We start from the raw sequence: 18,036 nt of genomic DNA on the forward strand, positions 1-18,036 counted from the left end.
AACCCTTTTGGAAATTGATCTGTTAATATACATCATCAGTGACAAAAATGTTCACATTTCCTTTGATCCCATAATCTCACTTCTGAGAAATAATTCAAAGTGTAGTAAAAGCTATGTGCAGGACATATTCACTGCAGTGTTATCTGTAGTGTGAGGATTGAGAGTAATTTTAAATTCAACTGCAGATAATTAAGCAAAATACATTCCATCTACTCAATGAAATATGGAATCGTTAAAAACAAGCTGTTATGAGAGGATTGTTGTATCAGTTTTCAAAATTTTTAAATTTTTTCAAAGGCAAACATTATAAATATATTAAAGTAGCTGAACTGTTTAATATGGTTTGACATTCAATGACAAGATCTAGCACACTGGCTGATAAAAGGAAAAATATGAAAGGAAAATGTTTAAAGATCCAGGGAAAGTATTCATGAAGCTAGAGTACATTTTAGCTAAGTATAGTTTATTGCATTCTAAAAAGGAGAAAATGCTGCATTTATACTCAAAAAGGTTTTTTTTTTTAATCAGAAACTTTTATAGTCTATAGATATTCAAACCTGACTAGTAGAAAAGCAACAGAATGTATCTCTTGTAAAGTAGGTAGGGTATAGGAGATCAGTGGAGAAATAACTCCAGAAAGAATGAAGGGATGGAGCCAAAGCAAAAACAAAACCCACTTGTGGATGTGACTGGTGATGGAAGCAAGGTCCAATGCTGTAAAGAGCAATACTGCATAGGAACCTGGAATGTTAGGTCCATGAATCAAGGCAAATTGGAAGTGGTCAAACAGGAGATGGCAAGAGTGAACGTCGACATTCTAGGAATCAGTGAACTAAAATGGACTGGAACGGGTTTCAGCATAAAACTAATTTAATAATTTTCCACAAATAAATATATTCATATATATAAACATTATGCTATTGATTACTAATACCATATATTGATGCTATTTAAATGACAGTTTTCTATTAATGACTACACTTTTGTCTTATGATGCTGCTAAGTCACTTCAGTTGTGTCCAACTCTGTGCAACTGCATAGACGGCAGCCCACCAGGCTCCTCCGTCCCTGGGATTCTCCAGGCAAGAACACTGGAGTGGGTTGCCATTTCCTTCTCCAATGCATGAAAGTGAAAAGTGAAAGTGAAGTCACTCAGTCGTGTCCGACTCTGTGCAACCCCATGGACTGCAGCCTACCAGGCTCCTCCGTCCATGGGTTTTTTCCAGGCAAGAGTACTGGAGTGGGTTGTCATTTCCTTCTCCCCTTTTGTCTTATAGGTAAGGGTAATTTTTAAAAATTCCCCCAGTGATTCCATTTTTATTGAATTTCTTCTTTCATTAATTTCATATTCTTACAGTCTGTGAGCTACTGTGATAGCATAGCTATTAGGGAAATTTCCTTGCTTCAGATATCTCTCCAGTGTGAGTCAGGCTTAATTAAATAAAAATAATGAATGGGTTTGGGTGCTGAGAGAAACCTATTCAAAGCACAGAACAGAATAGTTCATTGTACAGCCAAGCTGATTTTAATCATAAATATCTGGAATAGTACAGAAAATGCTAATTTAAATGGAAATAAATAACACTAATTAGTTTCCATTAGCAGAAAAATAAGGATCTACATCATTAGTCTTCCCTCTATCTCCTAAATGTGATTATAAACATTTATCATTTAAAGAAATAATTCTTGAAAGTTAAGCAATGTCAAGAAAAGCAAGTCAAGTTTTTTAAGCTTAAAAAAACTAAGTTACGTGGTGTGAAATATTCAAAAGTCGCCTGGAAAAGTCAATCCAGGAGGTAAATTATATGAAGAAGTACCTCTTGGCAAATGCACAAAATGGAATTAGTGTAGAGCTGGTTTTGCATTAATTATAAACAGAAGTTGTCTTTCAGAGCTTTCAGAGTAGTTATATATAGCTTATCTATTTTTTTAAATTTTTATTTAATAAATGTTACAAAGCACAATGCCAAAAACATTAACAGTTAAAATTTCACCAAATGAAAAAAATACTATAGAATACACAGTTGCAAAAAGCTACATTATTTTACAACTACATCAAGCTGCAGATAAGCTCACTATAGCTTATCTATAACTCTGAAAATAAACGCGGCAAGTGCTTTGGGTTACTTTTTCATCTTCATTAGAAATGATGTTAAAGGCTGGAACTAAACCTTTTATTACACATATCTTTGCTTCTCTATTCTTCATTGCTTCTGAATGACACCAATAGTAAGTTTTGCTCTACTTAAATGGGTAATTATTGAAAATTTACCTGTTAATTATTAATGTAAAATTTCTATAAATTTTCATCCAAAGCTGCCTCATTCTAAAACACCAAAGCCTTGACAAAAACAGACAAAAGATAAAGAAATGCTTAGAAAAAGTCTTATCTTGAAATGGGTACACATCTCCATCCCTAAGAGATTTTGAAAGTGAAAGTGGCTCAGTTGCATCTGACTCTTTGTGACCCCATGGATAGTCTATGGAATTCTCCAGGCCAGAATACTGGAGTGAGTAGCCATTCCCTTCTCCAGGGGATCTTCCCAACCCAGGGATCAAACCCAGGTCTCCTGCATTGCATTGCAGGCGGATTTTTTTTTTTTTAATAAAAATTTTAAAAATGGATTTCTTTTAATTGGAGGCTAATTAGTTTACAATATTGCAGTGGTTTTACCATACATTGACATGAATCAGCCACAGGTGTACATGTGTGCCCCATCCTGAACCCCCCTTCCACCTCCCTCTCCATCCCATCCCTCAGGGTCATTCCAGTGCACCAGCCCTGAGCTCCCTGTCTCATGCATCGAACCTGGACTGGCAATCTGTTTCACATATGGTAATATACATGTTTGAATGCTATTCTCTCAGATCATCCCACCCTCACCCTCTCCCACAGAGTCCAAAAGTCTGTTCTTTACATCTGTGTCTCTTTTGCTGTCTCGTATACAGGGTTATCATTTCCATCTTTCTAAATTCCATATATATGTGTTAGTATACTGTACTGGTGTTTTTCTTTCTGGCTTACTTCACTCTGTATAATAGGCTCCAGTTTCATCTGCCTCATTAGAACTGATTCAAATGTATTCTTTTTAATGGCTGAGTAATACTCCATTGTGTATATGTACAGAAGCTCTCTTATCCATTCGTCTGCAGATGGGCATCTAGGTTGCTTCCATGTCCTGGCTATTATAAACAGTGCTGCGATGAACATTGGAGTACATGTGTCTCTTTCAATTCTGGTTTCCTCGGTGTGTATGCCCAGGAGTGCGATTGCTGGATCGTATGGCAGTTCTCTTTCCAGTTTTTTAAGGAATCTCCACACTGTTCTCCATAGCGGCTGAACTAGTTTGCATTCCCACTAACAGTGTAAGAGGGTTCCCTTTTCTCCACACCCTCTCCAGCATTTATTGCTTGTAGACTTTTGGATAGAAAGCCATTCTGACCAGCATGAGATGGTACCTCATTGTGATTTTGATTTGCATTTCTCTGATAATGAGTGATGTTGAGCATTTTTTCATGTGTTTGTTAGCCATGTGTATGTCTTCTTTGGAGAAATGTCTGTTTAGTTCTTTGGCCCATTGTTTGATTGGGTCCTTTATTTTTCTAGAATTGAGCTGCAGAAGTTGCTTGTATATTTTTGAGATTAATTCTTTGTCAGTTGCTTCATTTGCTATTATTTTCTCCCATTCTGAAGGCTGTCTTTTCACTTTGCTTATAGTTTCCTTTATGGTGCAAAAGCTTTTAAGTTTAATTAGGTCCCATTTGTTTATTTTTGCTTTTATTGAAGATGGATTCTTTACCAGCTGAGCCACCAGGGAAGCCCAAGAATACTGGAGTGGGTAGCCTATCCCTTCTCCAGCAGATCTTCCCGACCCAGGAATCAAACCAGGGTCTCCTGCATTGCAAGTGGCTTCTTTACCAGCTGAGCTAGTGCTGCTGAAAGCATAGCAAGAGTGGAAGGGTGCTCCAGATCTGTTCACCAGAAAGGTTCTGTTGAATTAAAATGGTACCATCCTAACTACATTTCAATACCCTTTGAGATCTGAACCTCTGTCTGGTATTGGTTTTCAGAAATTAAGTATTGTATTACTCACATAAACCTATTTGATTAAGCAATTCTATCTCTGAAACATACTAATAAGCAATATTCATTTGAATGGGTAATTGGAGGTTTCTCATCAGTGAATTCATATTCTTAAAACAAACCATGGTAACTTTCAAACTTGCTTAGGGCTATAATAAATGACTTAGTGTAGTCAGGAATAGATTTAAATATCCTTGACTGTTCAATAAATTCTCAATTTGCTCATTTGTACACAAAAATTTTTCCAAATAATTTTATACTCCATATGTGACCTAATTAAATTCTGATAAAATTACTTATATATATATATATATATATATATATATACTTCTTCATGTCAAATACTTTTATTTGTTTTAACAAGCAACACTATCAAAATATTCTATGTAATCCACCTGAGGTAAACTGGCCATTAAAATCTTTCTTGGTAACCAGTCATGGGCTCTGCTTGCAAAGTACTAAAAACATGGTCTATAAATAGGGTGCTTGAAATCTAATTCTAAAGGATAGTACAAAGCATAGCATAACAGTGAGAAGAATTATAGCAAATGTAACTCCAGGAGAAAAAAAGACTTTTAACTTTTTCTTTAATCACATGCCATAGTTCAGAATACTTAAAAAAAAAAAAAAAGGTTTGTATTTTTCTAAGACAATCTGGTTTCATGGCTTAAAAACAACAAAAGAAATAAAGAGAGAAACCCAGTGAGCCCACAGCTGTGCAGACATAAGGTACCGAAGCTGTGAGCCCACCGTACCAGCGCTCACCTAGTTAAAGAACTGCTGCCTCTGTGGAGATACTGGCTCTGCACTGATTTTTGTTGAAGACATGGAAGCAACAAAACTTGAACTTAATCTTGCTACTCTTTGTCAGGCCTTGCTTACAGCAAAGTGGTTCCAGACAATTTAGTTAGTGGTACAATGTTGTACAACTGGATCATTTCCACACCTGAGCTGATCTAAAGTATAAAATAAACTTATTCACTCAATTATTTTGACAGCCAAAACAAAACCCTCAGTCCCACTTTTCAGTATTTTGTATTGCAAGTATATAATTGAAATTGGACATAACTAAGCTTTCAGTATGAAAGAACTTTCTCTGCTTCTATAAACGTAACATCCCTCTCTATCACCATAACATATGTAACAGTGACATCTTCAAGGAAACTTGAAATTTTCTGGTGACTGAGTGTGAGCCTTAGTGCAAACTATCAGCCAGGATTTACACTATGGCTATTTCAAGATCATACCAATCACTCTCCTGAAGCAATCCTGATATAAAAAACTCAAATTATGTTACATTTGACTTTCTCTATTCCTCTAGGAGCTTGAGAATAGCAACTTACGAAATGGACTATCAAAAGTAAAAATCAATGTTTAACTATGTATAATAGAATTGCATTGCAATTTGAATATTTTATAGGTGGGGTCTTGTATCAAACTATCATTTATTTGACTTATAGTCTCCAGAAGTCTTCTGTTACTTTTCAAAAAAGATGAACTGAGAAATATTGCAATATTCTTTATTTTCTAGATCATTTCCAACTTCTACTTAAATTTTACTTTTAACTTTTTATTTTAAAATAGTTATAGATTTACATAAAGTTGTAAAAATAGTACATAGACTTCTGTGAACCCAACTATTAATAGCTTCCCCAAAGGTGGCATCTTATATAATTACAGTACAATATCAAAGCTAGAAAATAATTTTTACTACAATACTGTTAACCTTGCTTAGTTTTCGTCAGATTTAACATGTCTGTATTCATGAGCATATGTACAGTTTTATGGAACTGGATCCCACGTATAGGTTCATATGGGCTTGCCTGGTGGCTCAGATGGTAAAGAATCCACCCTCAATACAACAGACCTGGGTTCGATCCCTGAGTCAGAAGATCCCCTGAAGAGGGGATTTTTGCCTGGAGAATTCCATGGACAGAGAAGCCTGGTGGGCCACAGCCCATGAGATCACAAAGAGTCGGACACAATGGAGCAACTAACACGTAGTATAGGTAATCTTTTGAAATGGGCCTTTTTTTAATTAATCATAATGCTCTTGAGATCCATCCAAGTTGTTACAAGTATAACCAGTCCCTTCCTTTTCATTGCTGAGTAGGATTCTGTAGCAAAGACACATCAGAATTTGTTTAATGATGTATGCATTGAAGGACATTAGGGTTATTTACAGTTTGGGGCTATTATGAATTAAGTTGCTATGAACATGCATGTGCAGGTTTTTGAATGAATATGTTTTCATTTCTCTGGGATAACTGCTCAATAGTGCAACTGTCTTGAGGTAATTGTGTCCGTAGTTTTATAAGAAAGTAACACATTATTTTTCAGAGTGGTTGTACCATTTTACTTTCCGATCAGCAGTGTATGAGTAATTCAGTTTCTCCACGTCCTTGTCAGTGTGTGGTCAGGTTACTTTTTAATTTTAGTCATTCTGATAGATGTTAGCTATCAGATAGCTCATTATGGTTTTGATTTACATTTCCCTGATGGTTAAGAATCAGAAAGTTTTTTCATGTGCATGTGTACCAACTGAACGCCCTCATTGGTAAAATGACTGTTTATGTCTTTTGCCCATTTTCTAACTGGATTCCTTTTTGTTTGTTTTTTACTTTCGAGTTTTGAGAGTTCTTTATACACTCCAGATCCAAGACCCCTGTCAGATTTGCAAATATTTCTGGTTTGCAAATATTTCCTTCTAGTCTTTAGCATGTTTTTATCACCCTCATACAGAGTTTTTGGTAGAGCAAACATTTTAAATTTTGATGAAGTCCAACTTATCAAAAAAAATTTAATGCACAGTGCTTTTGGTGTCATGTGTAAGAACTCTTTTTCATCCCCAGATCCCAAACCTTTTTCATATTTTCTTCTAATGTTTTATAATTTAAAAATTTACATTTAAAACCATGATTCTTTTTGAGTTAACTTTCATATAAGGGATGCAATTTAGATATTCATTTTCTTTGTCTATGGTTATCCAAATGATCTAGCAACATTTGCTAAAAAGACTATCCTTCTCCAAATGAGTTGCTTTTATGCCTTTTCGTAGGTTCTCTATTGTATTCTATTGATCTATACGATAGCTCTCCAATTACTGTCGCTACACAGGAGGTCAACACTGAGTAGAATGATTCTCTCTACCACTCTTTTCCAAATTCTTTTTTCACATAAAACTTAGAATAAGCTTGCCTATATCTACTAAAAATCTTGTTGGGATTTTGATACAAGTTATGCTAAACATATAGGTAAACTTGAGGAGAATCGGATTAAACTATTTAAAGTGTTATTCACGTGAAACTTTAACAGGCATTGATTGCTGTTGTTCTTGTTCAGTTGCGAACTCATGTCCGACTCTTGAGCGATCCCATGGACTGTAGCCCATCAGGCTCCTCTGTCCATGGGATTCTGCAGGCGAGAATATTGGAGTGGGTTGTCATTTCCTTCTCCAAAAGATCTTCCTGACCCAGGGATCAAACCCATGTCTCCTGAAGTGGCAGAAGGATTCTCTACCACTGAGCCACCAGGGAAGCCCTTGAACAGGTATAGCATTTTTAAAAGGTTTAAATTAAAAACGCTTAAATAAATATAAATCAATGTGTTATTACTATATAAGTACTGTGGACTTTTTAACAACTTGGGTTTGAACTGTGCAGGTATAGTTACACGTGGATTCTTTTCACGGTAAATACTGTGGTACTAACTTAATCTGTAGTTGGTTGAATGTGTGGATGCAGAACTGCAGATATGAGAGGACCCTTGGGTTCCCAAGGCGGACTGTGAGTTATACAGGGATTCTCAACAGCAAGAAGAATTGGCACCCAAACCCCTGCATTTTTTAAAGGTCAACTGTGTAATAAGAGTGTGTATTTTACATGGTTCTCTTTCTCTTATTTAAACATTTGACATTTCACACAAAGAAACTTTAAACCTTTTAAAATCCCACATGAAGAAAATAACACTGAAAAAACAGATATCTTTCCACTAGTTCTCTACCTCTTTATGTCACCTTCATTTCAAATAAAGATTACAACACAATGTATTAATTCTTTTTAATTAAAAAATTCACCTAATGGTTACCCATTCAAATGTATATAAAAATATTCCTACTACCAGCACTACGTCTTTTGATTACCAAGTACAGTTAACTAGTAGTTTATAAAAGACCAACATTTTTATATAAGTGTGATGGCTGGATGGCATCACTGACTCTGTGGACATGAGTCTGAGTGAACTCCGGGAGTTGGTGATGGACAGGGAGGCCTGGTATGCTGTGATTCATGGGGTCGCGGAGAGTCGGACACGACTGAGCTACTGTACTGAACTGAACTGAACTGAATGCTATGATAATTAGAAGAATTTGCCAAGTAAAAATTTACACATCTCTGTCAGTTTCAGTTCTTTATACTATCAATTTAGCTGACTTCTCTCACTTTCTACTAGAAAAAGAGATGAATTTAACACACGGTTTGCTTTACATCATTTATATATACAATATGTAATAATATAATACATATGTGATATATCCCTCTATCTCAAACGCTATACCTATTTGTATTCGTGTTTGGCATTAAACCAAGAGCACCACTAAGCAAATAGCAAACTTGTTCTGTGCAACTTTGTTGTATTTTAAACCATTTAATATAAATCCTCTCTCTCTCTCTCTACATATATATATATATATATATATACACACTATGCTTTAGAGGCTTTTAGCTTTGGATTAAAATGCAGTTTAAATACAAGATTGTATTACTTTTGGTAAAGCACCAAAATGCTTGAGAACCTCACTCTTGAAAGAGAAAACAGTTATAAATTTGTAGAATTCTGAGTCAAATATGGTCAAGTTTTGAGTTTCACAGCTAAGTATAACTTAGAGAAATGAAAAACATTTATGTTAGAGAATTTTTTTCCCATAAAAGTCGGAAGAAAAAAAAAGCCTTTGATCTCATTCTCTTGGTGCACTTTTAGTATGTTAAATGCCAAAAAGTTCAAAATGTAATGCCTTATAAAGTTATTCAATATAAACAAAAAAGTGTTGAGAAGACTGTATCTTTACACTGTCTCACTGGAGAATAATTTTTTAAAAGTAGGAAAACAGTATGCTAATTTTGAATCTCATCTTAAGAATCTAAGACCAGTATTTCAAGAAAAAAAACTTCTTGAAAGAGACAGTTACTTTTATTTACAGTATCAAGATATTTCTACTTCCACTTATATTTGCTAGCATATTTCTGTTAAAGTAGAAGTTTTCATGGTTACCAAATCGTTCAATGGTATGCACAAAGGCTTATATTTGATGGACGTTGTGCTAAGAGGCAAAAAATAATTTTTTGGGTTGTCAAGAAAAAAAAAACTAGAACACTTTGATCTTGCTCATCTTACTTTGGTGGAATCAAAGCAGCCCACGTGCTCACTGTGCCAGCGACCTGAGGTATAACTGCCCGCCTGTGGTCCCCAAAGAATAAGCAGCAGCACGTGGTGACACTTCTGAGAAATGCAAACTCTAGGGCCTGGCCTCAGACTCTGGGGTAGGGCCCAGCATTCTGTTATAACATGCCATGCAAATGATTCTGATGGATGTCCTAGTTTGAAAAGCAATGGTTTAGAACAATATAGCATTCTTACATTCTGACTAAAGATCCTAAAACAAACTTTTATGTTTCATTTTCCCCAAAGGAGGATGATGTTTGTATTACAGATGAGACAGTTCTTCATTATGGTAAACTTTTAACATCCCTGACCTTCTGGCACCAACAGCAATAAATAATGCTGTTTACCACACCCCTTAAGAGTTTGGTAAGAACCTTAAGAATCACTGATAGAGGAAAAGGCTCTATTTGGGCCCTTCCATTCTCCATCTTGGCTACAATTCTATCCAAAGACCATGACCACATCCTTCCCTTCCCAGTCACTTCTGCTGGAAAAAGAAAGAGCGATCCCTTTGGTCTCTAGAAGCATATAACACAAGGGTCAGGGAAAGGCAGAGACTCTGCACTGAGGCCAAATTTTACTAGCTCTATCATGTATCACCATCTTATTTTATATTTTTTCCTAATGTTAAGGTCAATCATTCTTTTACACCCCAAATACTCTCTGGAAAACAACTGGGGAAATAAAAATTTGTATTTACATAAATGATCCTCATCAGGATAAGCTTTCAAATTTAAAAACCTTAGTCATCTACTGTAAACAGAAGTTGATAAAAAAGAATACCTTACTACTAATTGAATAATCTGCCACTAGGATTGAAAAATTATACATTCCCTTAGAACCATAAATTTAATCAGTGGGTTATATAGCAGGAACTAGAATACACCAGTTTGTAATTCTTGTTCTAAGAATTCATAAAAATCTGTCCCAAGCAAATGAAATCTATAAGATTATTATATTTTATATATTATATAATACAATACCTCTAGATAGATGAGATCTTACTATCTCCTTCTAGTAAAACTCTAACATCAATTTTTTTGTCTTTTTTTCTCAACTGATAAGTGTATACTCTAAACTGGGTGGCAGGTGGGTAAATGAGTGGAGATGTTTGAGGTTTTTAGATATCACCCTCATATCAGTCTGCCTGGGAGTTAGTGCTCTCACGCAGCTCAAAAGCAAAACCAAGGCCGCATGTATACCTAAATGGACCATATTTCTAAGATAGTGGGACTCTGAATATAAGGAAAAAAGGGATTATAGCTGGAACAATACCTAAGTAACTATCTTCTTCTATTGCTTTTATCTCCTATAAGGTCATGCTTCTGACTCCTCCCTTCTATATGACTGATATGGTTATCAGGGACTAGGAGCCACTCCTAATACAAGAACCATCCACCTGAAACTACTGGAGAACAGAAAGGCTGCAGGGAAATATCAATGGAGTAAGTGTCTTAAAGCATCTCTGTTCTAGGTCTTAAGGCAAAAAAGACTATATTTATTCTCTCTTTCATAATCAGAGGGAAAAAAATCCAAAGGCAAGCACAGAGGTGTCTCTGGACTTAACAAAAGTAGTCTTCAGGCTCACAGTATATACACTAGTTCATTAAAGTAGGAAATCACAGTTATTTGAGGACAAACAGGAAGAGGGAGTATGCTATTGCCTGGATCTTCTTAGTGCAGACTGTTGGTTGAAGATTTTCTATCAGGGGACAATGATTAACACTAACTCAAACGTTTCACTTCTCACAATTCATCTTCTGCAGAACCATGTGATCACAACTACCTGCATGAGAGCTGTGACCATACACACTCAATTCAAAAGTGAAAATAACTGCAAACGAGCTGGAACTCAACTTAGTAGGTATATGTTTCACACAGATGTGGGTAAAATAATTCTGAAATTACTGTCTAAATACTGAGGGACTGAACATATGAGCAAAAACACAGGTGATATTGGGTGATATAATCTTTACTGTTGTGAAAGGTAGATACAGATACTAAATTCAGAAAAACTAGGAAGAATCTTATGGTACGGGATTGGGATTAGATATATCAGTATAAAATCATGATTTTCAATATATATAGATGGGTGGCTCAGAGGTTACAGCGTCCGCCTGCAATGTGGGAGACCTGGGTTCGATCCCTGGGTCGGGAAGATTCCAGGAGAAGGAAATGACAACCCACTCCAGTATTCTTGCCTGGAGAATCCCATGGACAGAGGAGCCTGGTGGACTATAGTCCATGGGGTCGCAAAGAGTCGGACACGACTGAGCGACTTCATACACCCACCCACCCGTAGTCACTGATATATAGATATAGCAGTAGATACTGATGTGTGTGATTAAGTGTGTGTACATAGATGTATAGACACATACATCTATTTCCTAACGGATCAATCTGTATCTCTCTGTTGTGTGTGTGCTAAGTGGCTTCCGTACTGTGTGACTCTGTGACTTTATGGACTGCAGCCTGCTAGCCTCATCTGTCCATAGGATTCTCCAGGCAGGAATACTGGAGTAGGTTGCTGTGCCCTCCTCCAGGGGATCTTCCCGGCTCAGGGATGGAGTTACATTTAACCTGCATTGGCAGGTGGGTTCTTTACCACTAGCGCCACCTGGGAAGACCACATCTCTCTCCTAAGAGAACCTAGAAGCAACACTGCTAATAATGAGCATACCTAGTGCCCAAATCTTAGTTTCTAAATACCAGTCTCTACTAAAAGGAACCAGCGTTCCTTGAAGAAACAGTTGATTCTAGGGCTTGGGCACAGAAATGACAAAATGAGCCTGTAATATTTTGTTATACCAAAAATTAAGGACATAGTCATAGAACAATTGGGGCATTTCCAAAGGATCAGGAGCTAGCCTGAGGGCAGCTACAACAACTTGAGCACTGAAACTTAATTTAAAAAATTTATGAGTAAAAAGGAAGAAAGAAAAAAAGGAAAGATAGAAGAAAGAAAGGAGAAAGAAGGCTTTCTTACAGTACAGTGACAACTAATAAATATAGAAATATGGAGTTGAAAAATCACTATTTTGTAACTATCACAGGCAAGGAGCATCAAATGAATATAAACTAGTAAGTGAAAGATTGAAAAGAAACAAGTTATTACGTAGTCTTATATCTCCCTACAAACTACTTAAGTCAGTATAGCAAAATAGTAACATGACAGTAGAGACACCTGGCAGACCCCAGCTTAACCAAATGATTAACATAACTGGGCCCAAGCAGACATAATATGCCTTCTGATAATGAAGCACTGAGAAGGACGCAACATCATTTCTGTGGCATTCCCACCAAAAATGCGTAAAGTGAATCTAATTATGAGGAAATATTAAACAAATCCAAATTGAGAGACAGTCTACCAAAAACTTGGCCAGAACCCCTCAAAAAAGTTCATGTTATGAAGGACAAAAAACATCTGAGAAACTATTCGACATTAAAGGAAACTAAAGACATGACAACTAAATGTACTAGAATCTTCTGAACTCTACATTAGATAAAAGTATGTACTAAAGTAAATATCCTGTTTTGATCACTGTACTACGGCTATATAAGAAAATGTTCTGGTTCTTAAAGGAGGTAAGTATAGAGAAGTGAAGTCATGATGTCTGCAACTTACTCCCAAACAATCTGTTTAAAAACATACACTAATAATAGTAACAGCAATAAAAATAATAATGTAAATTAAATATCTAGTTCTCTTTTCTTAAAACTAAATAATCCCAACTATTTTAGCCTTTTAAATCTCTATGAGACAAAAAACTTGCCTGGAAGTTTTAAAAAAAGAAAAGGATCTGTATGGTTACCACAATTCTGGGAACCTCTATAGGTCTAGGACTTTAGTTGTTTTAATTCTCATCAGGACCAGAAATTAAATAGTAAAGACAGGCTCCCAGACATATCTTTTGGATGTAACTCCATCCTAGGTGTCACAGCTCCTTTGTCATCTGAATTGACACAAGTTTTGTCCTGACTCAGAAGTCCCCAAACTCCACAGTCAAAAACCTCCTCCTCTCCAGGAACGTCTGGGGTCAAGCAAAAAACTCACTCTCACGTGGACGGAAAGTGGGGTTGGAGGCAGAACACTCCTCCGCAGACCCTGAAGCTGTTCATTTCTCAATAAATATTTACTGAACACCAAGGGGGCAAAAAACGAAGAAGGGAATAGCAGCCCACTCCATTATTTTTGCCTGGAGAATTCCATGGATAGAGGAGCCTGGCAGGCTATATAGTCCATGGAGTCGCAAAGAGTTGGACACGACTGAGCGACTGACACACACACAAGGGGGGAAATAAAGGATCTACATTCTCAATCCAGTTCAATTTATTAAAAAAAAATATTGAGGACCTATTCACAGGAGTCCTATATTTAAAAAGTTCACAGTTTATTGGAGAAGGAAAGTATGCATGTAAACATAGTATAAGAGAAGTATTCTGTACTTATCAAAAATGAAGTATAAGAAATACTAAAGGAATATGGAAAGGAAGTGATAAATTCTGACTACTATATTAGTATTTTTTAACAGTTATTACTTACAGTTTGGCACTGTACTTTTTACATATTAGTTCACTGAATGTACCAACAATCTCATAAGGTAAGTAGTATTATTATCACTATTTACAGATGAGGCCATTGAGGTACAGAGAACTGTCTGTTGAGAATACAGAGAATTCAGACATTCTCAGAAAGGAATCTGGCCATAGGTTATCTAGCTAGCTAGTAGCCCAGGTTTCAAACTCAGGCAGTCTGATTCCATAACCGATGAAGAAGCTTTCTTAACTCTTAAAAGATGAACATAATTTCAATGAAATGGGAAATAGAAAGAGGAATATTTAAGACTGCAAGAAAAATAAGGTGAAGGCATGGAGAGAGAAAATACAGATATTAGAAGGAAAACAGCAAGAAATTTAGGGGCTGGTACATAAGTGGGCCTTAGAAAGCATCACTACAAACAAAGCTAGTGGAGGTGATGGAATTCCAGTTGAGCTATTTCAAATCTTGAAATATGATGCTGTGAAAGTGCTGCACTCAATATGCCAGCAAATTTGGAAAACTCAGCAGTGGCCACAGATCTGGAAGAGGTCAGTCTTCATTCCAATCCCAAAGAAAGGCAATGACAAAGAATGCTCAAACTACCGCACAATTGCATTCATCTCACATGCTAGTAAAGTCATGCTCAAAATTCTCCAAGCCAGGCTTCAGCAATATGTGAACCGTGAACTCCCAGATGTTCAAGCTGGTTTTAGAAAAGGCAGAGGCACCAGAGATCAAATTGCCAACATCCGCTGAATCATGGAGAAAGCAAGAGAGTTCCAGAAAAACATCTATTTCTGCTTCATTGACTATGCCAAAGCCTTTGACTGTGTGGATCACAATAAACTGTGGAACATTCTGAAAGAGATGGGAATACCAGACTACCTGACCTGCCTCTTGAGAAACCTGTATGCAGGTCAGGAAGCAACAGTCAGAACTGTACATGGAACAACAGACTGGTTCCAAATGGGAAAAGGAGTACGTCAAGGCTGTATATTGTCACCTTGCTTATTTAACTTATATGCAGAGTATATCATGAGGAACGCTGGGCTGGAAGAAGCACAAGCTGGAATCAAGATTGCCGGGAGAAATATCAATAACCTCAGATATGCAGACGACACTACCCTTATGGCAGAAAGTGAAGAGGATTTCAAAAGCCTCTTGATGAAAGTGAAAGAGGAGAGGGAAAAGGTTGGCTTGAAGCTCAACATTCAGAAAACAAAGATCATGGCATCTGGTCCCATCACTTCATGGGAAATAGATGGAAAAACAGTGGAAACAGTGTCAGACTTTATTTTTTGGGGCTCCAAAATCTCTGCGGATGCTGACTGCAGCCATGAAATTAAAAGACGCTTGCTCCTTGGAAGGAAAGTTATGACCAACCTAGATAGTATATTAAAAAGCAGAGACATTACTTTGTCCACAAAGGTCCGTCTAGTCAAGGCTATGGTTTTTCCCGTGGTCATGTATGGATGTGAGAGTTGGACTGTGAAGAAAGCTGATCGCCGAAAAATTGATGCTTTTGAACTGTGGTGTTGGAGAAGACTCTTGAGAGTCCCTAGGACTGCAAGGAGATCCAACCAGTCCATTCTAAAGGAGATCGATCCTGGGTGTTCATTGGAAGGACTGATGCTAAAGCTGAAACTGCAATACTCTGGCCACCTCATGCGACAAGTTGACTCACTGGAAAAGACTCTGATGCTGGGAAAGGTTGGGGGCGGGAGGAGAAGGGGACGACAGAGAATGAGATGGCTGGATGGCATCACCGACTCTGTGGACATGAGTTTGAGTGAACTCCGAGAGTTGGTGATAGACAGGGAGGCCTGGCGTGCTGTGATTCATGGGGTCGCAGAGAGTCAGACACGACTGAGCGACTGAACTGAACTGAACATAAGATGGAGGGGGAGAAATGGGTGATCAGAGTGAATGAGATTAGATAGGTTTATGAAATATGTTAGACTCTATCATAATTAATACAGTCTCTGATGGTAAAGAAGCTTATTCTCATGCACCATAATCTTGATGTAAATAAAGTTGGTTTCTGAAACATTCAAATGAACCAAGTACCAATAATACCTTAGTAGAATTTAATTTCTCCTAAAGTGATCACCAAAGAATTGATGCTTTTGAACTGTGGTGCTGGAGAAGACTCTTGAGAGTCCCTTAGACTGCAAGGAGATCCAACCAGTCCATTCTAAAGGAGATCAGTTCTGGGTGTTCACTGGAAGGACTGATGCTAAAGCTGAAACTCCAATACTTTGGCCACCTCATGTGACAAGTTGACTCACTGGAAAAGACTCTGATGCTGGGAAGGATTGGGGGCGGGAGGAGAAGGGGCAACAGAGGATGAGATGGCTGGATGGCATCACCGAACCGATGGACATGAGTTTGAGTGAACTCTGGGAGTTGGTGGTGGACAGGGAGGCCTGGCGTGCTGTGATTCATGGGGTCGCAGAGTCGGACACGACTAAGCGACTGAACTGAACTGAACTGAAAGTAGTACCAGAGCACAAATCATGAGAACACATTCATAGTGACAGCTGCACCATGATGGACAATAATTTCATTTCACAAAGATCCTATTAACTGTGCAATAATGAAATTACCAGAACTGAAAACAGAGCATGGAAAAACACCACAACTCTACCTTAGTTAAACAAGACTGCAAACCTTTTACAGTAAGTGAAATGTGAGTATACTCTGAGCTCCACTGATATAGCTCCATCTTTGTCATAATATTTATTAAGACAAAGTAATTCAATTAAAGCAATATAATGAGTAATATATTCCATGAGCTCCATTAGATATGCACTTCTCACCAGTAAAACAACCAGACATGAATGCTTAATGTCAAATTTCTGAGTTGTTAGCAGATATAATTGAGAGTTCATATTAATAAGTGAAAATACCATTTTGCCTTCATAGTAAATTAATTATAGTTAAAGAAAAACATGCGGCACTTAAAACACTGTTTTCATTTTAATATAAGTACTAATAAAAATTTGACTTTTATTTAGTAAACTATAGTTTTAACCCATTCAAAGTCTATACTATAACTGAAGAGTATAGAAAATTTAATTGTATGTACAATAAAAACATTTAAGCTTTGTAAAATGCCAAAAAAGACTAAATTAAAACATTAACAAATTCACTAGTGACTATTTTTCATATAGTTAATAAAAACAAAAAATAAATTTCATTTTTATAAAATATCTTTGCAGCAGCATTCTTAACTATCCACCATAATCTTCTTCCATTTTGGAAGAATTCTAAAATGTTTCCTTGATTAACAGAACAGAAGTGATTAGCGAGATACAGGAATGTCAGGATGTATCATAGAAGAGAAGAACATGAAAAAGGAAGGCAAATGATTTTAAGGAGTTCTTTAAAAGTCAAAACTTATATTTATATTAGTATGAAACTAAAGAACACATCAACAATTAAAGAAATAGAACGCTGAGCTATGAAAATGTTCCTCCACTAAAAGTACCTAAAATGGCATTTAAACTTCAACTATTATCCTTTAGCTGTCTAATTGGACTTCTGAGAGTGAGGAAAATCCATAGGACCTGAAAAAGGGGGAAAGGGACTAAAAAGCAATGTAATAATCTCTAACTAACACCACAGCTGCCTGGAGGGTATCTGCTGATAATAGGGCTCTAGGCTTTACCAGGAAGAAAAAGAAGAGCGGCTAGTCCTTGATCCCTAGCATGGTGAAGAGCTGAAACTAGTATCACTACATGAAAGCAGAAACCTTGAAAAGCTATATTCATTATGAAAAGATGTATTTTTTAAAAAAAGCTCTATTCAACAACAAAGAAAGGTGAAAAAGGTTAATTTTCTGTGTAAGCCTCAGTTCTAGATAGAAAAGGCAGAAGGAATCGCAACCTGAAAAAATAAGTTCCAGTGCATTAAGTGCGATAGTTTAAGATATCTGGCATACACAAACATAAATCCTAACTATGGGAATTCA

General features: G+C 36.7%; 1 protein-coding gene across 3 annotated transcripts in view; it reads right to left on the bottom strand.

The window, feature by feature from the left end:
* The window catches only part of GSTCD (glutathione S-transferase C-terminal domain containing), a 143,195-nt gene that overhangs the window by 99,514 nt on the left and 25,645 nt on the right, over window positions 1-18,036 (bottom strand). The window lies entirely within an intron of this gene.

The sequence above is a fragment of the Moschus berezovskii genome, chromosome 5, assembly GCF_049115385.1.
Source record: "Moschus berezovskii isolate FMDL1 chromosome 5, NW_MosBer_1.0, whole genome shotgun sequence".
In the NCBI taxonomy this organism is placed as follows: Eukaryota; Metazoa; Chordata; class Mammalia; order Artiodactyla; family Moschidae; genus Moschus; species Moschus berezovskii.